This window comes from Schistocerca nitens, chromosome 4, assembly GCF_023898315.1.
Source record: "Schistocerca nitens isolate TAMUIC-IGC-003100 chromosome 4, iqSchNite1.1, whole genome shotgun sequence".
NCBI classification, from domain to species: domain Eukaryota; kingdom Metazoa; phylum Arthropoda; class Insecta; order Orthoptera; family Acrididae; genus Schistocerca; species Schistocerca nitens.
This window is the reverse complement of record NC_064617.1, coordinates 473,393,271-473,420,586: the sequence shown is the minus strand read 5'-3', so window position 1 is coordinate 473,420,586 and position 27,316 is coordinate 473,393,271.

Sequence of the window (27,316 nt, the reverse complement as noted above, 5' to 3'; positions counted from 1 at the left end):
AAGAAAACGAAATAACATTTAACTCTATAATCAAGAAAAAGAACCAGACAAAGTATGCAACGTTCCTAAATAAAGCCAAAAGACAGCATTTAATAGGGCACGTTGCCACAGAACTATCAGATTGGATTAAACAAAAGGTTTCGAGCGCTAGGCATTTTTTTTTATTTAACTAAGGCGTTTGATTGTGTTCATCACAAAATATTGCTCCAGAAGTTGGACCATTATGGAACACAGGGCGTATCTCACAACTGGTTCACCTCTTACCTTATAAAACAAACAGCAAAAGGTCATTACTCACAGTATTGAGAATTAATGTGATGTGGGGTCTGGGTGGTTCACAGTCAAATGGATGGTGCCCAAGGGATCAGTGTTGGGACCACTCCTGTTCATTATTTATATAAATGGTATGGTCTCTAGTATTACAGGTAATTTTAAAACATTCCTTTTTGCTCATGACACTAGCTGGGTAGTAAAGGAAGTTGTGTGCAACATTGGCTCTGTTCCAAGGAGGGCAGTTCATGAGATAAGTTCATGGCTTATAGAAAATAAACTAACGCTAAATCACAAGAAAACTCAGTTTTCTCAATTTCTAACACACAATTCAACAACACCCGATGTTTCAATTTCACAGAATGGGCATATGGTTAGTCAAACTGAACGGTTCAGATTTCTAGGTGTTCAGATATATAGTAGACTGTTGTGGAAAGCGCACGTTCAGGAACTTGTTCAAAGATTTACTGATGCCATTTTTACTATTCGAATACTATCTGAAGCTAGTGATCGTTTGACACGAAAAATTAGTCTAATTTGCTTATTGTCATTCTCTTATGCCGTGTAATATTATATTTTAGGGTAACTCTTGCCATTCTCAAAGGATATTTTTGGCCCAGAAAGATATTTTTGGCTCAGAAACGGGCAGTTGGGGCAATATGTGGTTGAGGTTCTCTCGAACCCCGTTCACTAGTCTGGGTATTCTGACATTGGCATACTAGACAGAAATCTAATCTGCATTTATATCGCACACCCTTGACTCTTGTGCAGAAAGGTGCATCCATTTTCAGTAAGCTACCATACAAATTCAAAAATCTTAGCAGTGAGCCACGCGCTTTCAAATTGAAACTGAAGAGTTCCTCATGGGTCACTCCTTCTATTCCGTCGAGGAGTTCCTTGAAAACTTAAGCTGATTCCCATGTAATATTGTTGACTGCGCTTACTGAAATTTATAGCTTGTCTTTTTTGGGTTCATAAACATTTTATCTGTTACTATTTTTACCTGAAATTTCAAGTACTGACACGTTCCATGACCTTGGAGCTTTGCTCCTCAATTTGGTCCAAGGGAACTAGACGTGCAAAATTAAAAAAAAAAAAAAAAATTCTGTAACGAGCCGCTGGAGATCACGTCTCCCTTGCTCTCCAATATTCAGAAAATATGGCTCAACAACTCTGAAATCTTGTTCACACTACATGTTTCATCTCATTTTCCTTATGCGTTGAACACTTACCCTCAAATTAAAACAAAGGATTGTGGTCTCTCCGTCTGGCGAAAGTGGGACATCTCGCGCTGGCAAGAGAGTTCGCTGTGAGCCGACTGCTGGGATGTTGTTGACTGTCGACTGTGCGCGATGACGGTCACCAGCGGCGTTGGCCGCCCTGTGTCCTGTCCAGCAGGGTAGACACAGGGCGCCTTGGAGCGTGCGGTCCGTTGCTGTTGAGCGGGTAGAGGTGTGTGGTCTCTGACTTTTGGAAACCCACGTGTAACGGTGGTTCACTTGTGCTTAGAAGTGTGGACTGTCAATCACGTCCTGTAAGATGGTTTTTTGCAGTTTCTGCTTGCCCTTAGCCGGATTGACTGAAACGATTTTCTTTACTAGAACCCTGTAACTTGTTGTCAGACATACTGCCCACCAGTAATTGGTTACATGCCGCACTGAATCAAGCTTTCATTGAAAGTCACAAAATGCAACCTGTTGAATCAGTTGTTTTAATAAATTTAAAGTGTTCCCAGTGGCCAGTGGTTACTGATTTTGATTTATTACGTGTTGTTGAGTGTAATACTGAACTGTTTCAAGCAACCCGCTCGGATAATCGCTATTTTTTATGTAAATTACATGTATACAGGGGACTGTATAAAAGAAATTTTGACAGAAACCCTACGCATGGAACCTGGTGGAGATGTCATAGCAGGCAGATTTTGAGCAACATTGTTCGGGATCCAAACCTAGAACCAATTAAGTTCAGTGTAAAAGGGACTCTTTTAATTTTTTTTATTTTTAAAATAATGGTTTGCATAGTATCGTTTTACTGCCATTTAGTGTAATTTTAAAAATGCTCGGTAAGCATGACATTAGACAGTTACTAATATTCTTTTGCTTGTGAACTTTGTTTTTACAGTTGTTGATTTCGTTCATGCTGTCTTTGCTCGATTGGGGTCAAGTAAAGGTGTGATACTTTAAGGAGCGATCTAAAGCGAATTTGCTACGTTTTTCCCTAAATTTTGATTTAATAAATGTACAAAATTAGTTATAGGTAATTCAGTCATCGATCCCATCTTTTCATCCTACTGCCTAGTAATGCCACAATTACACACTGTCCACTCATATTAATGTGACCGCCTGTAAAAAGTCTGAATAACCACATTCGCAGCGGGGACCACCGTGAGACGTCTAGGAAGAGAGTCAATGAAGTTGAGGGAGGTACCAAAAGATATGTGGAGCCGTGCGACTCCAGTATCGTGGCCACCTGCGCTAGATTTCTCGGTTGGGGATCCACGGCGCGCAGTGGATAGCACACTGGACTCGCATTCGGGAGGACGACAGTTCAATCCCGCGTCAGGCCATCCTGATTTAGGTTTTCTGTGATTTCCCTAAATCACTCCAGGCAAATTCCGGGATGGTTCCTTTGAAAGGGCACGGCCGACTTCCTTCCCCGTCCTTTATTAATCCGATGACCTCGCTGGTCTCTTCACCCAAACAATCCAATCCAATCCATGGCGCATATAGCCCGATCCAGGTGGTCCCACACATTCTTGATAAGGTTTAAATCCGGGCAGTTAGGTGCACAGAGGAGCATGGTAACTCATCCCGGTGCTCTTCAAGCCACGCCCGTACACCGCGAGCTGTGTGAAAACTTGCATTTTCCTGCTATTAGTTGCTACAGTTCCGAGGAAAGACAAACTCCCCGTAGGGCTGTATATGGCCCCCATTATGCCTTCCAGAATGACGAGATCCTCCGGCCTGCACCCTTCCAACGATTGTGGCAGGGTGTTTTCTTTTAGAAGTTTCACGCCGGCGTAGCATAAAAGGTGAACCATCTGAAAAGGCCATCTATCTCCACTCTATGGACGTCCAATTACGGTACTGGAGACTAGACACCTGCTGCAGAGGCCCATACGTAGCAACATTCGCTGAACGGTCGTCGAACAGACATTTTTGGTAGTCCCTTGTTTCATCTGGGTGGTAAGCTGCTCAGCAGTAGCAGATATATTCGACGGTCCACATCACTGTAGACGTCGTTCATCCCTGTCAAGTGGGACCCGTGCTGTACCAATTTTGCCTCGGTTCCGGTTTTTGATGGCGCCATTTTTCCTTGCATGCTTTACTTTAACGGTAGTGGAACGCAAACAGTTTCCAGACATAGCCGTTTCGGAAGTGCTTCCTCCCTCGGCCACATAGGCCATGGTCACAATACGTGACTGGACCTAATACGCCAGTCTTGTTATACTTGAAATTGTCAGTGTGCGATGTTCGGATGAAACTTGCTGCGAGATTGAAACTACTTGATGGACCGGAATTAGGCGATATTCTGGGTTCGAGTCCCAGCCCAGCACACAAAAAAATGGCTCTGAGCACTATGGGACTCAACTTCTGAGGTCATTAGTCCCCTAGAACTTAGAACTAGTTAAACCTAACTAACCTAAGGACATCACAAACATCCATGCCCGAGGCAGGATTCGAACCTGCGACCGTAGCGGTCTTGCGGTTCCAGACTGCAGCGCCTTTAACCGCACGGCCACTTCGGCCGGCGCCCAGCACACACTTTTAAGCGGCCCAGAATGTTGATAACAACAGACACTGCGCTGCAAAGATAAAGATTCATTCCGGATAGACATTCGGTGCGGGTGACGCGGCCTCGGAGCGCGGCCGGCCTGCGCTGCCCGTAACTCAGCCAGCGGCCGCCCGCTGGCCTCTCACCTCTCCCACAGCGCAGCGCCACGCCGTGCCGCGCCAGACAAGCACTCCGTCGCCAAATGAGCGCCGGCCGCCGGCCAGGTCGCGCTCTAGCCGCCTCGCCTCGCCTCGCCTCGCCTGCCTGCCTGGCTGTCACTCACTCACCGCTGACGGCCGCCCCGCATGGCAATGCTGGGAATCCTCACCGCTGCCCGTCGTGTCAGTCCGCGCCGCCTTACATCTGTTCCCCTGCTGCCAGTGCTTCTTACTACCTTTCCCACGGTCGTTTTCGATATTTTACTTATTACCGCTAGCCCTCGGACATGTAGAAGCCATTCAGGGCGTGGTACATTATCTAACGCGACAAGGCCCATTCGGCAGCAAAGACAATGACATCTGTCATTGTGGACATAGGGGAACACCCAACCACACTAGTAGTATAGCAGGGAGTATACGGGAGCAGATAACAATCATGTATCATTGTCACAGATAAGGACTTCCGATGTCAAGTTGCCGGCCGGAGTGGCCGAGCGGTTCTAGGCGCTACAGTCTGGATCCGCGCGACCGTTACGGTCGCAGGTTAGAATCCTGCCTCGGGCATGGATGTGTGTGATGTCCTTAGGTTAGTTAGGTTTAAGTAGTTCTAAGTTCTAGGGGACTGATGACCGCCGATGTTAAGTCCCATAGTGCTCAGAGCCATTTGAACCAATTTGATGAAAGTTACACACTTGGGCGACTTATATTCAAGGTCACACACTACTCCCCCTTCCCCCTCAGGGAATCACTGGAAATTGATCAAGGTCACCCGGGGGAATATTGTCATCCCCTCTCCTTCCCCTTCCTTCCTGAGACCTGCCCCCTGAGTTTCAAGCACACACTCTTCACCTTTATCTTATATAACTGGGGCACTTTGCGGGTTCGTTATCAAGCTGGGCAGCATAGGGAAGGATCAGGATGAGTCTCTTTCTTAATAACAAATAAATTTTATTGCAATTAATTAAGTCACATCACTTGAGGTCTGTTTGTTAACAATAGAATAAAATTTAAACAATATTATGAGAAGGAAAATTGCTACACACAATATGGAGGAGATGCAGAGTCACATATAGGCACAACAAAAGATTCTCACACTTAAAGCTTTTGGCCAATGACCTTTGTCAGCAATAGACAAATACACACACACACACACACACACACACACACACACACACAAACGCAACTCACACACACAACTGCAGTCTCAGGCAACTGAAACCACACTGCAAGCAGCAGCACCACTGCATGATGGGAGTGGTGACTGGGTGGGGGAAAGGAGGAGGCTGGGCTGGGGAGGGGGATGGATAGTATGGTAACGATGGCGGATAGTCAGGGGCTGCACGTTGAGCGGCAGGCAGGGGAGAAGTGGGGAGGGGAGGGGGAACTAGTGGGAAAGGAGGGACTTAGAGAGAAATAGAGAGAAACAAATAAAAATCAAACAAATAGAGATAGAGAAAAAAGTCGGGGTGTGGAATGACGGCTGTGTACTGCTGGAATGGGAGCAGGGAAGGGGCTGGATGGCTGAGGACAGCGGCTAACGAAGTTTGAGGCCATCACTCCTTCTCCGATGTACAGATTGTACATTAGGGGCGAAAGACTACATCCCTGTCTTACACCCTTCTTAATACGAGCACTCCTTTCTCTGTGTTCCTCTCTTGTTGCTACCTCTTAGTTTTCGTACCATATCATAAATTACCAGTCTTTTCTTACAGCTTACCCCCATTTCTCTCAGAATTTCGAACATTTTAAACTATTTTATATTTTCGAACGCCTTTTCCTGGACAACAAATCCTATGAATGTGTCATGATTTTTCTTCAGTCTCGCTTTCATTGTCAACTGCAAGGTCAGAATTGCCTCTATGGTGCCTTAAATTTTTCTAAAACCAGACTGATCGTCTTTTTCTTTTCCATTCTTCTGTATATTTTTATCAGAATCTTGTATGCACGAGCTTTTAAGATGATCGAGTGATAATTTTTGCACTTGTTGGAGCTTCCTAGCTTCGAAATCGAGCTGATGACGTTTCCCCAAAACTCTGATTGTATATCACCAGTCTCATAAATTCTACACACCAGGTTGAATAGTCGTTCTGTTGCCACTTTCCCCAATGATTTCAGAAATCCCTATGGAATGTTATCTATTTCTTCTGCCTTATTTGACGTTAAGTCGTCGAAATCTCTTTCAAAATTTGATACTAATGATGGATCCCCTATTTCTTCCTTGTCGACCCTGTTTGTTCTTCTGTCAGACAGGTCCTCCCCCTCACTCACGCCTTCAGTGTATTCTTTCCAGTTATCCACTCTCTCATCTGCATTTTACAGTCGAATTCCCATAGCACTCTTAATATTACAGCCCTTGATTTCAATTTCACCAAAGGTTGTTTTTACTTTTCTGTATGCTAAGTCAGTCCTTCATCATTTATTTTTCGATTTCATCACATTTTCTCATGTAGCCATTTCTCCTTAGCTTCCCTGCACTTTCTGTTCATTTCATTCCTAAGTGAGTTGTATTTCTGTACTCCTGAGTTTTTCTAAACATTTTTGTACTTCCATCTTTCTTCGAGCAGCTGAAATATTTTTTTTCTTTTACCCATGGTTTCTTCACAGTTACATTCCTTGTACTTATTTTTTTCTTTCCACCTTCTGTGATTGCCCTTTTTAGAGATGTCGATTACTCTTCAACTGAAATACCTACTAAGTTACTCATTATGTCAGTATTTATAGCCTTTAAGAACTTCAAGCGTATCTCTTCGTTCCTTAGAACTTTCATGTCTTACTTTGCACATTGATTCTTCCTGACTAGTCTCTTGCCCATCAGCCTACTCTTCGTCATTGCTAAACTGTTATCTCAGTCTGTATCTTCTCCTGGGCATATCTTACAATTCAGTTTCTGCTTTCGGAATCTCTGCTCAACTACGAAGTGATCTAAGTGGAATCTTCTTGTATCTCCCGTCCCGGCCTTTCCCAAGTATAACTCATGCTAGCACACTTGAAAAGAGTGTTCACAATTACTAACTAAAATTTATTGCAGAACTCAATTAGCCTTTCTACTTTCTCATTCTTAATTTCAAGCCCATATTTTCCCATAACCCTTTCTTCTATTCCATCCTCTAAAAAACTTTTCCAAACCCCCAAGACTATTAAATTCATCTCCCTCTACATACTGAAATACACGTTCAATATCCTCAAATAATTTCGATATGTCTCCATCTGCTGCTTTCGCCGACGGCTTGTGTACCAGAACTGTTGTTAACAGTCTTGGTTTGCTGTAAATTATGATGAGAACAACCCTATCACCGAACAGTTCGCAGTAACTCACTCTCTGCCCTATCTTCCTATTCATAACGAATCCTACTCCCGTTATACCATTTTCTGCTGCTGTTGATATTACCGCCGGCCGCGGTGGTCTAGCGGTTCTAGGCGCTCAGTCCGGAACCGTGCGACTGCTACGGTCGCAGGTTCGAATCCTGCCTCGGGCATGGATGTGTGTGGTGTCCTTAGGTTAGTTAGGTTTAAGTAGTTCTAAGTTCTAGGGGACTGATGACCACAGATGTTAAGTCCCATAGTGCTCAGAGCCATTTGAACCGTTTTTGTTGATATTACCCTATACTCGTCTCATCAGAAATCCTTGTATGCTTCCCATGTCACTTTATTGACCCGCACTATATCTAGATTGAGCCTTAGCATTTCCCTTGTCAGCTTTTCTAGCTTCCCTATCGCGTTCAGACTATTGATTTTCCATGGCCCCCTTCTTGAACGTTATCCTTTCATTGGTTATTTAATCTTTTCTCCATGGACAACTCCATCCCCTCCCCCTCCCCCGGCAGTCCCCTCCCGGAGATTCGAACAGGGGACTGGTCTGAAATCTTTTTTCAATGGAGAGATTATCAGGACACCTTTTTTGTTTACTGGCCACATGCCTACTGCATCCTCATGCCATTGATCACTGATTCTTCCACCTTTTGGGCGCAGTTCCCCACCCGAAGGCCGAGAGAGTGTCTAGGACCTCTGCCCGCTCCTCCGCCCTTTCTGACAAGGCCAGTAGCAGAACGAGGGTGACTTCTCATGCTGGAAGTTTTCGGCCGCCTTTACTGGTTGAGTTTCTTTTTCTAAACTTAAGTAGTGGCTCGTTTCGAACATGGGACACAGTACGTTTGATTACTAATCAAAGAAGCTATCCCTAGATCACGGTTGTCCGTTGTTACAAATAATAACTACACTGCAGAATTCTCATGCTTCCGAACAAAATAAGTTTCTAGAGAGGTGACCAGTTACCCAGTAAAAACTGTCTTGCCTATAGGCTAGGCCACCCTCTAACACACGTGTGAAATATACCTTTGACCATGAACACCACGTTAGCAATGGCTGAAAAATTTGTAATATTTTTTTAGGTGTAATCGTGAGCGACCTGGTTGCTGATGCAAGAGACTCTGTCGTTATATCAAGCGATGGAATGGGCCTCCGACCCTTGGTAACAATGACAGAGAGGTCCCAATACGTCGGTGGAAAGATATGTGCCCTGCATTGTAGGTAAGCACTAGGCACTCACCTCACTCCTTTCTCTCCCCCCCCCCTCCCCTCTCTCTTTCTCTCTCTCTCTCTCTCTCTCTGGACCAGTCATAATACAACTTTCAAACCTAGTGATTATGGATTGCCGACATCAGTCTCGTGTAGCCTTGAGTTGCCAGGTAGATTAAAAAGTTTAGCATGATGTAGACTATTGCATTATTATTAGTCTACATCAAATTGGTAAGGTCAGTCTGGGGTTTTCTTCAAACATGGACAGGTGTGGCACAACTGCTACTCCCCACCCCCTACATACGAATCATATTCAGCATATTGAATAAATTTGAGCCATAAAATACACTCTTACAGGCACAATGACAGTGAGTGACATCAGACAGTGTTGCCTGGAAGACATTTAACATGAAACAAACTTTTGCAATATAAGTGTGGAACATCACTGCAAGACTCGCAAATACATGTAGTGTATAAAGACACGTTCCCGTCACACAAATGAGACTTAGCAATGGTCACATTCCAGCAAAATAATAAACTATTTCTACCTAGCAAGTCATCGTCTCATAGCGTCCGCTACACCACTGTTGCTACATGACGAAATTCAGCCATAGAGAACTGCAGTGTTTACGAGCCGTATGGCGATAAGCCTCCAAATAAATTTTGCATGAGGAACTGTGCACCACAGTCGGCATTTCCGGCGCTGACGTCACAGTAGACGACACCTGAGACTACGGTCGCCAAGGCTACAGATGCTCACTCCACTGCTGCCAGCCCTGCGAATACTGGCCAGCTGGGCCGGGCCAGGCAGCCCAACATTTTCCAGTGACACTGCTCGCATAAAAGAAACTTCCAGCTCTGGGGAGAGTCTACACAGCCTCAATGTGTGGATACTTGTTAACAGTAAACACTGGAGATGTCCTACGTGAAACCGATAAAAGGCAGGGAATCACTGACCTGTGTGTCGTTGACAGTAACTATCAATAAATTATTTTCCTTAGCCTGCAGTCTCAAACTCCAGAACAGAGAGGTGCTCGGTGACCGGTAAGGAAACAGAAGCTGTGTTGCGCACACAACCTCTGTCAGCATCGCAGCTTCATAAGTCTGGTAGTGCATCACCTACCGAAAACTTTTGACAAAAAGTTAACGCTGAACGCAGGCAGCCGTAAAACCACCCAAAACGTTTTTGTTACTATACATCTCTCGAGATCCCGGGTATAATACCAGTAGTGACATTATACTAATAGTGACAGAGTTTTCCCATGCAGCAGGAATTAAGGCAAATGCACTAAGATAAAAACAGTTCTGAGACAAATACATAATAACTTACGTCATGCTGAACATCGTGATGGAATCTTCTAAGTATCGAAAGACAGGTCCACACATTGCTCCTTGCGATGAAGGAGACGATGATCGAAGTAAAGAGAAGTTATGTTCCATCCATGTGGTTTATAAGGTTGTTGACCACACTTCATAGTAGTGACCCTTTTGTCGCTGGCAGAAATGCTGGTACACACCAGTTACAAAGTACAAGACTTTTCGCAAGACCAAAAACATACTTCTCAGGTTAGTACCAGTAGATTCAATCAACACACCAGTTTTATGTGAACTCATATTAGGATTAAAAACCGCAATGAGTCTATGCACAAGCATTTTTCTCACCGTTGTTCAGAAGTACAAGCATGTGAACATTCTGCTGGCAGTAAACTAGGTTCCTTTGGAAGAGCTGCATTATAGTTCTCATGATAATTGGAGCCCACATCTATTAATCCAACCTGGTAAGTGTCTCAGGCTGACAAACAAATCCTGTATTTTATTATAACACACCACAAAACTTCTATACATGTTATATATGTGATAAATAATTATATATTAGATGGGTAACTGTTGGTATTTATTTATAATATCATACTGACCTTGGCACTGCATGGTGGAACTGTAAAACATCAAGAGAAGACTATGTTTGTACAAGCCATAGCTGTGGGTGCATAGTAAAACACGCTTCCCACTCTTGTTATACATGAAGTATCTGACGTCAGTAACATGGCTGGCAAATTGAAGTCAGTCATCCGGCAGAGTATCATTGAATTTCAAAATTAGATGGTCTACAAAATAGCAGTCATTATCATTTTGCAATCGATTTCCACGTAAAAATAACTAAAAATAGATGTACAATGCATAGTTTTGTAAATCCTTGTAGATCATGATTTTTTTAAAAGTAGAGTATCAAGGTATAGTGCTACATCTTGCCATTGTTAAATAGTCCATTATAGCTATAGTATTACAAAATATGTATACATTCATCTGAAATGTACTACTTAGCTATTTTAATTTTAGGGGTTAAAACCTGAAGGACATGATCATGTGATCAACAACATGTAAGCTCGTATTATTTCCCAGTAGACAACTTGCAGAATGACATTACGACTGCTTTAACAGTTATTAGTCTAAGCCTGCTCGACACATGCCTTATTTACCTATATGGAAGGTGTAATATGTTCTTTATCTTTACCAGTAAGACCATCAGGATATCTAAGGATTTATATGGCTGTTCTTTGCATTTTCAGATTTACTGTCACTAGAATTCTGCATAGACTTAACAGTAGCAAAAAATCTCAGGGAAATGTTGAATACCAAACTGATTTCGAAATGTGATTTGCTTACGACTAGTAGACAGTCATCTAGATGTAAAACTTAGAGTACGACCAAGGCATATAGTCTACAGCAGCTCTGACAAAATTACTGTTTCGTAGTTTGTGTTATTGATTTGCATAATTTTATGACCAGTTGGCAGCCTTATTACCTGGAATGTATGTACATCCATACACGTCAACAGCATTTACTTTAATTCTTGGGAAGATGCCGATTCAAAGCCCAATCATTCTGTTTCTGTATTCATGAATGTCGTCAATGTGTAGGACAAACGCTGGAATTCATCTTAGCATAGCAATATGATCAGAATGACCACCAATATCAAATGATGTTTTACTGACGATGGTTATTCATACTAGAACAAAACTTTCAGGTAAATATCAAAATAATACCTCCAGACGCATGATCGCCTGGTCTTTCCTTCTAAATGTGATTGGACTTGCAGTGCAGTTATACTATTTTACACATGATATAACGTGAATATCCCCAGACCTTGGGCTCAGATGTGAGTGAGTGAGTTCAGCAAAAACAAACAACATGCTTGTGTGTAATGTAGTGTTACTCTGCACACCAAAAACGCATGCTTAGCAGTATATATTTCTTACTATCACACTAGACATCTATAAAATAAAAGGGGAGATGCACTCCCATGCCCAAGATCTGTATGGAAGAAAGTGACACTGCTATCCTAGCATGGAGGGTCGTCTTAGTGTGTGGGTGACTTTTATATCGTTTTAAGTAGGACTAAGATGCATATTTAGATAAAATAGTATGTACAGTCTAGATTTAGGTCCTCAGTCCTGCGCTTATACACCCTTTGTAGCAAACTTCTCAGAATATATTAATTTATATGATTGTTTCTGAAGCAAAGTGACAGCACATAGGTGAGAGACAGCAGAAGATGCAGTCGGCTAGACTGCTGTTTCATAATCTGCAGTAAGTGAAGAAGGTAATGTCTGCCTCTCAATATCCCTATCTCACGGCCACCCTGTATCATCATTAGCCAGTGAGATCCTGTCACCATCCAGCGATTTTAATGTTTGTCATTCTAACATTATACATTATTATTATTATTTTAATAGGCAATTGCACAGTTCATGTTAAGTTGATCTGCGTGACTTAAAGTGAATTTCATCCGTTCTGAGTTAACACCACCCATTCTGTATGACCTAAACTGCTGCTATCTGGTGTTCTCACACAATTTTTTTCCACTGAAATGAATTATCAACTAACTGTGTTTACATGTTGGTGTGTAATTAATGTTGAAACTGATTATGTAAACTCGTGGTATTGCTGTATTCATATAAAATAATGTATTCTGAAATGTTTATTACTACTACAGAGCGTACATAAATGCAGGACTGAGGAGCTAAGTCTAAACTGTGCATACTAATTTATCTGAATATGCATCCAAATTCTAATTAAAACCATGTAAAGTTTCCCTTACATTAAGAAGACCCTCATGTTATTCCATACAGTTGTTGGGCTTGGGACTGGCATCTCCCATTTTTTAAAGATATCTGGGTTGATACTTTGTAACAAATATAAACTGCTAAGCATCAAGACACTTTCATAGGATTTGTCGACCTGGAAAAAGCGTTCGACAATATAAAATGGTGCAAGCTGTTCGAGATTCTGAAAAAAGTAGGGGTCATATACAATATGTACAACAACCAAGAGGGAATAATAAGAGTGGACGATCAAGAACGAAGTGCTCGTATTAAGAAGGGTGTAAGACAAGGCTGTAGCCTTTCGCCCCTACTCTTCAATCTGTACATCGAGGAAGCAATGATGGAAATAAAAGAAAGGTTCAGGAGTGGAATTAAAATACAAGGTGAAAGGATATCAATGATACGATTCGCTGATGACATTGCTATCCTGAGTGAAAGTGAAGAAGAATTAAACGGTCTGCTGAACGGAATGAACAGTCTAATGAGTACACAGTATGGTTTGAGAGTAAATCGGAGAAGGACGAAGGTAATGAGAAGCAGTGGAAATGAGAACAGCGAGAAACTTAACATCAGGATTGATGGTCACGAAGTCAATGAAGTTAAGGAATTCTGCTACCTAGGCAGTAAAATAACCAATGACGGACGGAGCAAGGAGGACATCAAAAGCAGACTCGCTATGGCAAAAAAGGCATTTCTGGCCAAGAGAAGTCTACTAATATCAAATACCGGCCTTAATTTGAGGAAGAAATTTCTGAGGATGTACGTCTGGAGTACAGCATTGTATGGTAGTGAAACATGGACTGTGGGAAAACCGGAACAGAAGAGAATCGAAGCATTTGAGATGTGGTGCTATAGACGAATGTTGAAAATTAGGTGGACTGATAAGGTAAGGAATGAGGAGGTTCTACGCAGAATCGGAGAGGAAAGGAATATGTGGAAAACACTGATAAGGAGAAGGGACAGGATGGTAGGACATCTGCTAAGACATGAGGGAATGACTTCCATGGTACTAGAGGGAGCTGTAGAGGGCAAAAACTGTAGAGGAAGACAGAGATTGGAATACGTCAAGCAAATAATTGAGGACGTAGGTTGCAAGTGCTACTCTGAGATGAAGAGGTTAGCACAGGAAAGGAATTCGTGGCGGGCCGCATCAAACCAGTCAGTAGACAAAAAAAAAAAAAAAGCATGCGTTTTTGACGTGCAGAGTAGCACTATACATACAATCGAAACACAGCCATATTGCTTGCCGTAGCTGTGCCCATATACCACCACATTCATCTGGGATATCCAAATCATAGTATGCACAAGATAGAGTGATTGAATTTCAATTCCAATCACATCTAGAAGGTATGACGAGAAAATCTCGTGACTGGTAGTTTGTCATCAGGATCTTTAGCCAAAGGTTTTTCTCGTTAGTATGAATAATCATCACCAGTAAAAAGCGTTTGGTGTTGTTGTCGTTCTCGTCATATTGCTATGCTAAGATGAATTCCTGTGTTTGCCCTACGCATTTATAAATACTAAGACTGACATGGGATCTAAAGCAGCATCTTCCAGAGAATTTGAGTAAATATTGTTGACTGTTGCTTCAGACCAAATGCTGGAGCCAGTAGCCTTTGGTCCCCTTTTCGTAATTTTTTATGGCAGCACTGGATTAAAGTTGTGGAGATAGGCTCGTAGCCTCAACGTGTTCTTGTAGGCAGCTCTACGTCGAAGTACTTTGGTATGAAGATATGATAATTCTGATAACATTTCAGACACCAGTTCAAAGTGCGAGCCACATCTCTATATAGCTGTTCATGAAGACTGACCGAACTGCGGTGTTCGTGAGCCACAAAAACTCTCAAATCGTTACATTTACTTATTTGACAGGTTCCGTGAGACACTGTGAGCCAGGAAGAACTGGACTGAGAATTGAAGCTAACTGGGTTACGTTCTTGGTACCGCCAGGGCTGTTTCCTTGGGAGGACTGTAATGTGGTTCACTTAGGCTCGTGGTACAACTCAGGAGCTGCCTGAGTGGCAAGTAGAGACTCCAAGGTCTGGAAAGCCGACAACAACTGACACAGCTACATAGCTCTGTAGATGATCCACGGAGATCGAAGCTAGTCATAATGGAAAAATAAAATCATACAATTGGTATTGGAAAACAAACGATATACATAAATTGGTTAAGAGTCACATACATGGTAATTTTCCTCGTGATGAGTATGTCTGCTACGACCGTTAATCTGTTATCTGAAAGTTATGTCCTAATGTTGCTGACCCCTAATTAGCTACATCATTTATATTACATTCCACGTTTTTAGCAGTAATATTGTACCATCTGCAAAGAGATGCATGATGTTTAGTGGTAGATCACTGTTTTGTATCAAGAAAAGCTACAGGCCAAGAAGAGAACCCGGTGGAATCCCCATCCCCCCCACAACGCACAATACTTTAGTCAAATTCAAATATCTTCCCGGTTTTTTATACTGGAGAATAACCTTCTGCTTCGTACTTTGCAGATTTTTCCCTGATTTCATAATGTTCCATTTATGGAAAAGTATAGTATGCTCCGCAAAATCAAATACATTTGTTAAATCAAAGAAAATACTTACGGACCGTTTAGCCCTGGTAGCACCTCGAGCACAAAAGAATGAATAACAGCTTCTGTGGAACATATGCATTTTAGAACACATACTTAATGCACTTTCTTTCTTGTTTTGGTCCATACTACCACTTCCCAAAACATCGAAAGCAAAGAGCTTCCAGTAGAAGGCATTTGTTTCACAGTACCAAAGAAGAAGAATTGCTCATAGCTCTTAAGGTAAGCGTTTTAGAGTCCATGTTTGCTTGACTTTTTGTTTCGAATGATCATTTCTGTCGTATCGTGAATATTGTCTACGACTTCTGAAACAACCTATTATTTCTTTCTCAAAAACTTTTGAAAAAGTGGTAGATAAGGAAATGACAGAATTTGTTTATGTTATCTCATTATCACGTTTTACAGAGTGGTTCCTGAAACGAGTATTTCAGTCTCTTCAGAAACTGCCCGTATGTATGGACACATTGCACAGGTGACTGAGAAGACAAATAATGTGTAGTATACCGATCTTGAAAATCCTGTTTGAAATTTTATCACACACGTGGGAGTCTTTCCTCTTTAATGATGCAATAATTTATTCAGTTCAGTCTTTTCTTGTTCCCTGCAGATACACGCGATGAAATTGTCTCGGAAGCCAGCTTTATGAGCTCTACATAATAACCAAATTTTATTTATCTTGAAGACTATTGACAAGAAGTCATTATTACATGTTTTGCACAATTACAGCGGTTCACTAACAAATTCATTTGCACACAGGAGAGCTGTAACGTATCTGGGCCACTTATACAGGGTGTTACAAAAAGGTACGGCCAAACTTTCAAGAAACATTCCTCACACACAGAGAAAAAAAAAAAATGTTGTGTGGACATGTGTCCGGAAACGCTTACTTTCCATGTTAGAGCTCATTTTATTACTTCTCTTCAAATCACATTAATCATGGAATGGAAACACACAGCAACAGAACGTACCAGCGTCACTTCAAACACTTTGTTACAGGAAATGTTCAAAATGTCCTCCGTTAGCGAGGATACATGCATCCACCCTCCGTCGCATGGAATCCCTGATGCGCTGATGCAGCCCTGGAGAATGGCGTATTGTATCACAGCCGTCCACAATACGAGCACGAAGAGTCTCTACATTTGGTACCGGGATTTCGTAGACAAGAGCTTTCAAGTGCCCCCATAAATGAAAGTCAAGAGGGTTGAGGTCAGGAGAGCGTGGAGGCCATGGAATTGGTTCGCCTCTACCAATCCATCGGTCACCTAATCTGTTGTTGAGAAGCGTACGAACACATCGACTGAAATGTGCAGGAGCTCCATCGTGCATGAAAAAAAATGGTTCAAATGGCTCTGAGCACTATGGGACTTAAATTCTAAGGTCATCAGTCCCCTAGAACTTAGAACTACTTAAACCTAACTAACCTAAGGACATCACACACATCCATGGCCGAGGCAGGATTCGAACCTGCGACCGTAGCGGTCGCGCGGTTCCAGACTGTAGCGCCTTTAATCGCTTGGTCACCCCGGCCGGCCATCGTGCATGAACCACATGTTGTGTCGTACTTGTAAAGTCACATGTTCTTTCAGCACAGGTAGAGTATCCCGTATGAAATCATGATAACATGCTCCATTGAGCGTAGGTGGAAGAACATGGGGCCCAATCGAGACATCACCAACAATGCCTGCCCAAACTTTCACAGAAAATCTGTGTTGATGACATGATTGCACAATTGCGTGCGGATTCTCGTCAGCCCACACATGTTGATTGTGAAAATTTACAATTTGATCACGTTGGAATGAAGCCTCATCCGTAAAGAGAACATTTGCACTGAAATGAGGATTGACACATTGTTGGATGAACCATTCGCAGAAGTGTACCCGTGGAGGCCAATCAGCTGCTGATAGTGCCTGCACACGCTGTACATGGAACGGAAACAACTGGTTCTCCCATAGCACTCTCCATACAGTGACGTGGTCAACGTTACCTTGTACAGCAGCAGCTTCTCTGACGCTGACATTAGGGTTATCGTCAACTGCACGAAGAACTGCCTCGTCTATTGCAGGTGTCCTCGTCGTTCTAGGTCTTCCCCAGACGCGAGTCATAGGCCGGAATGTTCCGTGCTCCCTAAGATGCCGATCAATTGCTTCGAACGTCTTCCTGTCGGGACATCTTCGTTCTGGTAATCTGTCTCGATACAAACGTACCGCGCCACGGCTATTGCCCCGTGCTAATCCATACATCAAATGGGCATCTGCCAACTCCGCATTTGTAAACATTGCTCTGACTGCAAAACCACGTTCGTGATGAACACTAACCTGTTGATGCTACGTACTGATGTGCTTGATGCTAGTACTGTAGAGCAATGAGTCGCATGTCAACACAAGCACCGAAGTCAAAATTACCTTCCTTCAATTGGGCCAACTGGCGGTGAATCGTGGAAGTACAGTACATACTGACGAAACTAAAATGAGCTCTAACATGGAAATTAAGCGTTTCTGGACACATGTCCACATAACATCTTTTCTTTATTTGTGTGTGAGGAATGTTTCCTGAAAGATTGTGCCGTACCTTTTTGTAACACCCTGTATAATATATTGAGGATCCATATATTACCGCCGCTTATGTCCTCCTAGATTCAATTTATCCTAATTATTAGTGAGATGTGTCTATAGATGGAGGTCAAAGAGGCAAAACAGTATTGTTTCAAGAAAAGGCTGTGTGCTTGGAAGACTGCACCGAGCGGTGACAGGGCAGAGCACCACGTTTTTTTTTGCAGCAGCTAGCGAGCGACATGTCCTCTAGACGGCTGTGTGACGCAACAGCTCGTAGACTGGAGCGCGGCGCGACCTGGCAGCGTGAGCATTTTGCGACACAGTGGTGGCAGCTCGCGGCTGGGAACACGAGGCCCCCATTCCCAGACCCATTGTCCCGGATTACGTTCTGCCTCGCAGCGAAACGTGTGCTTGTCACATAAAACGTAACCTATAAATAACCCCTCAATTTACACACTGCACTGCCTGCCCCTAAAGGTTTCTCATGAAAGTTCTAAAGAAGCCACTTCAAGATTTTCTCAGGTCCTTGCACCTTGCTGATTTCTTCCCCTGAAATCTATTCAACGTTATTTCAGTTTTGGACTACTTATCTTGCTCTCTATACCTTGTTGTTTTACCCACTGGAAACGAAAAATGATAGTCGTTCTTTTCGGTACGCAATTTTATATTTTTTTCTACTTGGCGCGCTCACGGGCTTACGATAGTGGAACTACTTTGGCAGCAGTGGTAACTGGTCTGCAGCTGAAGTGGACCACAGAAATGCTTATGCAGCCATCAACGTAGCCACTGTCCGCCTGCTCAGCTGGATAGTAACGCGCTTGCCTTCCGTGAAAGTGGGCCCGGGTTCGATTCCCGGCCGGGTTAGATTTTCTCCTCTCGTCGACTAGGTGTTGTGCTGTATTGTCCTCATCATCAATTCATCCTCATCAGCGGCACGCAAGTCGCCCATCTGGCGTCGACTGAAGTAAGACTTGCACTCGGCGGCTGAACTTTCCCGCCGTACGCCGTACGCTCCCTTCATTTCATTTCAATGCAGCCACTCATCTGAGATGAGCTATTACAAGTCATACGCTTTTAGGTTGGGTAGTACCTCCAAGTAGGTAAGACAAGAGCAAGCCATTAATGCTTATTTCCACTGGGCAGTGGGTCGGATCTTGAAGTATGGACGTTTTGACGCAGAACTGTTAGTCTATGCTGAGAAGTGTAGTCCACTTCGTGGTGCAGTTACGACAATGCAGAAAACATCAGGTCGCAAAGTTTGTGACGTGTTTGTGGGAAGTCTGTTCGAAACGGAGAAAAAATAACGAACTGCCACGTATAAGAATATCTGCACTTATGCCCTTTACAATCTGTATATTTTTTTCTTGTTGGAAGTTATAATACACTGATACTGAGCTACATATTGAAACTGTGGGCTGGACCTCACTTGTACACGAGGAGATGTATCTATTTAGGTGGAAGCAAAGCAACAAAGCTCCACGTTCTGGCCCAGATGGGGTAATCGGGAGCGACCGACACCCGTTTCACCCTCTGCCAATAGCGTCATTTGGATGTGGTATGGGAGGGGTACTGGTGATAATACCGCTCTCCCTGTCGTTGTCGGCTTTCTTGGCCTTGGAGCAGCTGCTTCTCATTCAGGCAGCTCCTGAATTTGCCTCATGAGGCTGAGTGCACCCCGATCCAGTCCTTCCACCAAAGCAAAACCCTGGCAGTACTGGGAATCGAACCTGGCTTCTCCGAATAGCAGTTTTGGGTGGTAGCGCTCTCCCAATTCAGTCACAAGAGTAGCCACAGAAAGTGACTCAAAACAGTAACTTGGCTCGAGTCCCCCATCCCGTCAATATTCTTCTTTTTCTTTTTTTCCTGATGTCCTAACAGAAGTCCTGTCATCCTGTCCCTTCTTCTTGTCAGAGTTTTCCATCATTCCTTTCCTCGCTGATTATACGGAGACTTTCCTCATTCCTTACCTCATCAGTCCACCAATTTGCACCGTTCTTCTGTTGCACCACATCTGAACTGCTTCGATTCTCTTCTGTTCCGGTTTTCCCACTACCCACGTTCCAGTATCATAGAATGCTGGGCTCTAAAAGTATACTCTCGGAAATTCCTTCCACCGTTATCTACAAACTAGATTAAATATTAATATTTGTTTCGTTGCAATGACAGCTCACTTTCAACATAACTTTATCAAGTAGCAAGTATATTCCTTCACCATTTGAGAACGTTAATATATAACATCTCCTTGAGCTACAGGATGTCACGTATCGCATCAGGCTGTTAGGAGACGATTGAATGATGCAAATCTATCACCGACGACCATGGAGAGCTCCTCATCGTACACTACAACACCATGGACTCCATTACAGATGGGCAAGAAATCATGCAGAACGAACGTCCCAGGACTAGCGTTTGGGGTGGCTTACAGAAAGTCGGACCTGTTTGTAGCCTGACAATCGCACACTATATGTTTGCCAACAACATGGTCATATAGAATGCTGCCAACACTGTTTCCCACATGCGCAACTAGATAGTGGCATTACAAGGAGCCGATGTACAACTCTCTTGGCTGTTGAGGACAATCTCAATGCTCTGTGGTCTCTTCGGTACAGGGACGAGATTGTGCAACCAATTGTGGGACTGCATCTCCAAAATTTTGGTGACAATTTCATCTTGATAGACGATAACTCCCGTGCTCATCGTGTTCTACTCGAGAACCCCTCCTCCAGCGTACTAAGATAACTGTAAAGCAGTATTCTGCCTGCTCCCCCGGACATGAACCCAAGCAAAGATGTGTGAGATCGTTGTGACGAACTTGTTTTGGGCAGCAACAACCACCACGCACTGAGCTCCATTTAGGCAGAAACACCATTCCAGAGTGGAACAATTTGAACCAGGATTGACTTGACGATGTCATCGATGGTATGCCATGGCCGATTCGAGTTTACATCCGAGCAGGCCTACATTCCAACACGTACTGACGTTGCTCAGAGGTTCTATGGGAAACACCCATGGGAAACAGATGATTTTGTCGTTACACAAGTGCATCTTTCCTCCCACTCTCCATCTACTTCCGCCCCTTCTCTGTGTCTCTTTTCCTCCTTTCGGTTTTCTGCGTCCATTTTCTCCCACTCCTGTGCCCATCTTTTCTCCCCCCCCCCCTGTCTTTAGCTGATTCTTCAGCCTTTGTTCATTGTTCCTGCAAATTCAGATTCTATGGTAGTATTCAAATCATAAGCCAATAAGACATGAATACAACTTTCCTGTTTGCTAATAACGTTTCACGGCTATGTGTTTCATAATAATAAAAATACTTAGCTTAGTTCTATCCGAATGTGTATTAGAGTGTCGTGTAAAAATCTGCAGTAAATCACTCAAGAACTTCTCGAGATTTTTGGTAATAACGTTTCCCCTTTATACGTTACATGAATTACATAATAATAAAATTTGTATATGAAACAGGCGCTTACATACACATATAAAACACGCGCGTATTCTAACGCAATGTTGTTTCAAAAATTGAAAGGAATGGGCGAAGAACTTTCGAAGGTATATGATTTTATACAACGGAACATCTAAATTTTGCTTTATATAGGTATAGTGATCTGGGCACATTGCAGATCGATATGTACACATGAGAGTCAATATTAATCTTCTGACACATCAGCAGAGAGATGCGCGCTGACGCTGTAGTCAGGAGATTCCACGAATTTCGAAATAAAGGGGTGATGAAAAACATTTGTTGATGTATCTAGTTAGAAATCTGGACACCAGTAGTTTCATTTCTGACTCGTTAAGATACGGCAGCTGTGCTCTATCTTCGTATCTCCGCGATGTTATCTTTCAACAAAGTAACACAATGTCGCATCTTACCCACGTTAACCGTACTGTCCTGTCTTATCTCGAAACAAATGGTTTCCGGTTGTTGCCCTGGCCATCACGATGCCCTGATCTCTTGCCCATTGTACAAACATATGTAACGATGAGTTGTCAGTAGAATGGCACGTCGGCAGTTGCCAGGCACTTGCTATCTGCTATAACTGATACATGTGAGACAGAGTTGAAGCAGCGTGGAATGACCCTCCCCCATTCGTCGTCCAAGCTCAGATCAACTCGCTGCCCAGTAGGACTGGGAACCACTAGTGCTGCCAGAGGCGGCAGCTCTGTGTACTAAATCTCTCTCCATGCACCCCACCAAATTAGCTACAAATTTAATAGCGTTTTCTTCCTGCTACTCTTTGTACGCACAGTATGTAGTAATACTTCGCATTTGTTGTCCCCCTTGTTACAATTTCACTGGCCAGTGGTGTGAATCAGCAAACAGCTTGGAGTGTAAGAAATGAAGTTAAGGTGTACGAAACAGGTTTTTTTTCTGCATCAGTCCCCTTACCGGTTTGACACTGCAAGCCACGACTTACTCTCCTGTGTCAAACCCTTCATCACAGAGCAGCATTTAATGTCGTCATTTATTTGTCGGATGAATTCCAAATTCAGTATTTCTCTATAGTGTTTGTCTTCTATGGGTCCTCCAGGAGAATTGGAGATATTCCCTGATGTAATTCACATCCTGTCATCCCGTCCTTCCTTTCAGTCAGTGTCTTCCATGTATCTCTTTCTTCGTCGGTTCTGAAGAGAATCGTTTTCTGCTTTACCAGTCCACTTCATTTTAACGACCCTTCTGTAGACTACATTGCAAACCCTTCAATCTCTTCTTTTTCGGTTTTACTATAGTCCATGTTTCTTTGCCATACAATTGTTTGCTTCGAAAGTAAATTCTGTGGACTTCCTATTCTTAGATGAAAGTCTGTATTTGATACTATTAGACTACTTTTAGCGCTGAATCCCCTCCTTGTCTTTTCTCTCTGCCTCTTGTATCCTCTCTGCTTCAGCGTCGTGCCTTACATTGCTTCCAAGTTATCAGAATTATTATGGTGGCATTACAGGTTTCGGATTCTACACCAGTCATTCAGATTATTTTACTGGCGTGGCAGTACACTACACTAATCTGATAAATATAGGTACGTTCTTCACCAATGACATTAAAATTTCGACACAGCATTGCATTCGAGTACACACGTGTATTTACGTACATACTGGAGCGCCATCTTATAATATACAAATATGCATTTAATACACAAAGGGGAAACGTTGATGTCAAAAACCTCCAAAATTACTTGCCAGATTTACTTCAAAGTTTTACTCGATAATATAATAAACATTCGGGCGGACATACGTTACATTTTTAAATATATATGAAGAGGAAGGATTGTTATCAAAAATGTCGAGAAGTTCTTGAGCGATTTACTTTGTAAGTAGCCTGTTTGTATATTGACAGCGCTAGAGGGTGTGTTAATATCGATGGCAGCGCTCTGCGGCCTTGGCAAGAGATTCTGTGGTTGCACGGACTAGCAGTAAGCGAGTGGATAGAGAAGTGTGTGGACATGTTTTTCTTAGGAGGGACTGTGTTGGTAGGACACGCAATGTAAAGTGAGATGAAATTTCTTATAGGTAAATATTTAAGGAAATGTATGACAATGGATGTATGGTTGATAAAGTATGGGTAGTGGAATTATTGACTATTATATAATTGTAGGAACTGGTTGTCACATGAATATGGTAAAATTTTCTAAATACGTTGTTTGCTCTTCAACAAAATCTTTCTTTTGCAAACCATATGCCTCCTAGTAGTTAGAATCTTTTATTTTGCTGGCCGTTGATGCTATTTGCTGTAATTGCTGTAGTCCGTGTTATGAAGATTTTCTGCGAGGTAAGTGACTCATGAAAAAGAATGGGGTTTCCACTATAGGGATTCGTGACTGAAATGAGTTTAGGCAATTAACAGAGTTGGAGGTAGCTTTATATTCCTTAATTTCATATTCTTTGTATTTGTCTTATTGTTAGGATTTATTGCAATCCAGGACCATTCTTTTGCGAATCCTTCCACCAGCACTTGCCAGCTGAAACTGGGTCTCATCTTAACAGGTCACGGTTTTCTAGGCGTCTTGAGTCCAACTAGTATGGTCACGAGTGCAGGAGAGGCGCTATAGGCAATGTCGTGATGTTAGCAAAGGCAGCTTCATCGGTCGTCTTTTACCATAGTCCATTTACACCAAATAACACTAAATTTCGTCGTACGTCCCAAATTGCTTTCTGCGGTGATTTCACGCAGTGCTGCTTGCCTGTTAGCACTGACGACTTTACACAAACGCAGCTGCACTCGATCGTTACGCGAAGGCCATCGGCAACTGCGTTGTCCGTGGTGAGAGCTAACGCCTAAATTTTGATATTCTCAGTGCACTCCTTGACACTTTGGATCTTGGAATATACAATTTTCTAACAATTTCCGAATTGGAATATTTCAAGCGTCTAGCACTACCTACCATTCCGTGTTCAGAGTCTGTTAATTCCAGTTGCGTGGCCAGAACCACATCGGAATCCTTTTCACATGAATCACCTGAACTCAAATGACCTTCGCCAATGCACTGCTCTTTTTTAGCTTGTGAACCTGGTACTACCGCCATCTGTATGTGTGTATATCGCCATCCGATGGCTTTTGTCACCTCAATATACGCTAAAGCCCCAAAGAAACAGGTATAGGCATGCGTATTCAAATACAGAGACATGTAAACATGCAGAATACGGTGCTGCAGTCGACAACGCCTATGTAAGACAGCACGTGTCTGGCGCAGTTGTTAGGTACGTTACTGTTGCTACAATGGTAGGTTATCAAGATTTAAGTGAGTTTTAACGTGGTGTCGTAGTCGGCGCACGAGCGATGGCACACGGGATCTCTGAGGTAGCGATGAATTGGAGATCTTCCCCTACGACCATTTCACGTGTGTACCGTGAATATCAGGAATCCGATAAAACATCAAATCTCCCACATCGCTGCGGCAGGAAAAAGATCTTGCAAGAACGGGACCAACGACGACTGACGAGAGTCTTTCATCGTGACAGAAGTGCAACACCAGCAGATTTCTGCAGATTTCAATGTTGGGCCATCAACAAGCGTCAGCGTGCGAACCATTCGACGAAACATCATCGATACGGGCTTTCGGAGCCGAACACTCACGCGTGAACTCTTGATGACTGTGCAACACAAAGCTTTACACCTCGCTTGGGCCCGTCATCACCGACTTTGCACTGTTGATGAGTGTAAACATGTAGCCAGGTCTGATGAGTCTCGTTTGAAATTTTATCGAGCGGATGGACGTGTACAGGTATGGAGACAACGGCATGAATCCATGGATCCTGCGTCTCAGCAGCGGCTGCTCAAGCTGGTGGAGGCTCTATAATGGTGTGGGGCGTGTGCAGTTGGAGTGGTGTGGCACCCCTGATACGTGTAAATACGTCTCTGACTACTGACAGGTACCTAAGCGTCCTGTCAGATCACCTGCATCCGACGGAAGCGGTCAATTCCAGAATGACAATGCGACACCCTAGATGTCCAGAGGCCGGCCAGAGTGGCCGAACGGTTCTAAGCGCTCCAGTCTGGAACCGCGCGACTGCTACGGTCGCAGGTTCGAATCCTGCCTCGGGCATGGATGTGTGTGCTGTCCTTAGGTTAGTTACGTTTAAGTAGTTCTAAGTTCTAAAGGACTGATGACAGATGTTAAGTCCCATAGTGTTCAGAGCCATTTGAACCATTTTCGAAATGTCCAGAATTGCTACAGAGTGGCTCCAGGAACACTCTCCTGAGTTTAAACACTTCCACTGGCCTCCAAACTCCCCAGGCATGAACATTATTGATCATGCTGCTGACATTAAACCACGAATCCAGTAGCTCAATAGAGGCGATACTCCGTAGTCACGCAGTTTGATTAGAAGTCGCTTGTGAGGAATAAAGCCAAATGCATTCTGGAAATCTAGAAATATGGAATCAATTTGACATCCCCAGTCGATAGCACTCATTACTTAGTGTTTCGCAAAAACGATAATTTCTGAATCCGTGTTGGTTCTTTATCAGTAAATCGTTTTCTTCAAGGTAATTCATAATGTTAGTTTATGGTTCTAAATCCAACTACAAACCGACGTCAGTGATACGGGTTCGTAATTTAGTGGATTACTACTATTTCCTTTCTTGAGTGACCTACGCAACGTTCCAGTCTTTAAACAAGGAACTTTCGACGACCGAGCGATTTTGTAGGATTGCTAAATGTGGAGTTACTGTATCAACATGCTCTGAAAGGAACCTCACTGGTATACACTCGGGACTTGAGGCCTTACCTGTATTAAGTGATTTAAGCTGCTTCGCCGTGTCGAGAATATCTATCCTAAGGTACTCAGCAGTTATTCTTGATTCGAATTATGAGATGTTTATTTCCTCTTCTTTGGTGAAGGAATTTCAAAAAATCGTGTTTAGTAACTCTTCTTTAGTGGCATTGTCGTCAATAATATTACACTGATATTTTGCAATGAAGGTAGTGATTGAGTCTTGCCGCTTGTGAACTGAAGACCAAATTGTGTTTAGGTTTTCGAGTCAAGAGTTTTGGTGTGGAAACTGTTAAAAGCATCTCGCATTCAAGATAGCGCTAAATTTCGAGCTTCTCTAAAACTTAACGAATCTTAGTGATTTCACGTTCTTTTAAATTTGGGATGATTTGCTTGTCGCTTCTGCATCTGTGTCTTGATCTGCTTTGTGTACAAGGGGGGGGGGGGGGGGGGGAAGATCAGTACGATCTCTCATCAATTTATTTCATATACATCTACAGTGCCATAAGGGTAGCGATAAATGTGAACAAGCGAATGGAAAAAAAAAACTGCTGCTATCAAAGCAGCAACTATGTGTGCGTCTCGACTTGGATGGTGTGTAGCAGACAGAGAGAATCGGTTCGTTGCACAAATGGAGGAACTTTTTCTACGTGTCAAGAGCTTCAGCACAGTGTCGGACTATGGACTCCGAAAAACTGTGCGATGCATGCATCACCGCCGAACAATGCGGTAGTCTGTGGAACGCTACTTTGGGAACAGAGAAAATGGACAGCAATTCCCAGACGAATATGATAAATGCAGTGACTAGTGCCGGGCGCTAAGTGCTGAGGAGACCAAGTGGGAAACATTGCCACTGCCAAAATGTTTCGGGAGTTGATGAGGTGTGTCTGAAAGTTATGTCATGAATGAATATCACAATCAGTGTATGAACGCCTGTGTACACATTTTCAGCAGAACTCAATAGTGAGGTACCGAAGCTGCAGTGCAGTCTGACTTCAGTTTCATGGATGACAGCACCTACAGCAGTGACTGAAAACATCGGGCGAATGGAGCGGCCTTCATTTTCCGCAGACTTGAACCTCCCAGAGAATGCGTGGATGTGTTGCTCAGATGTTGATACACCTCCGGGTCACTCGATATCTGTAAATTT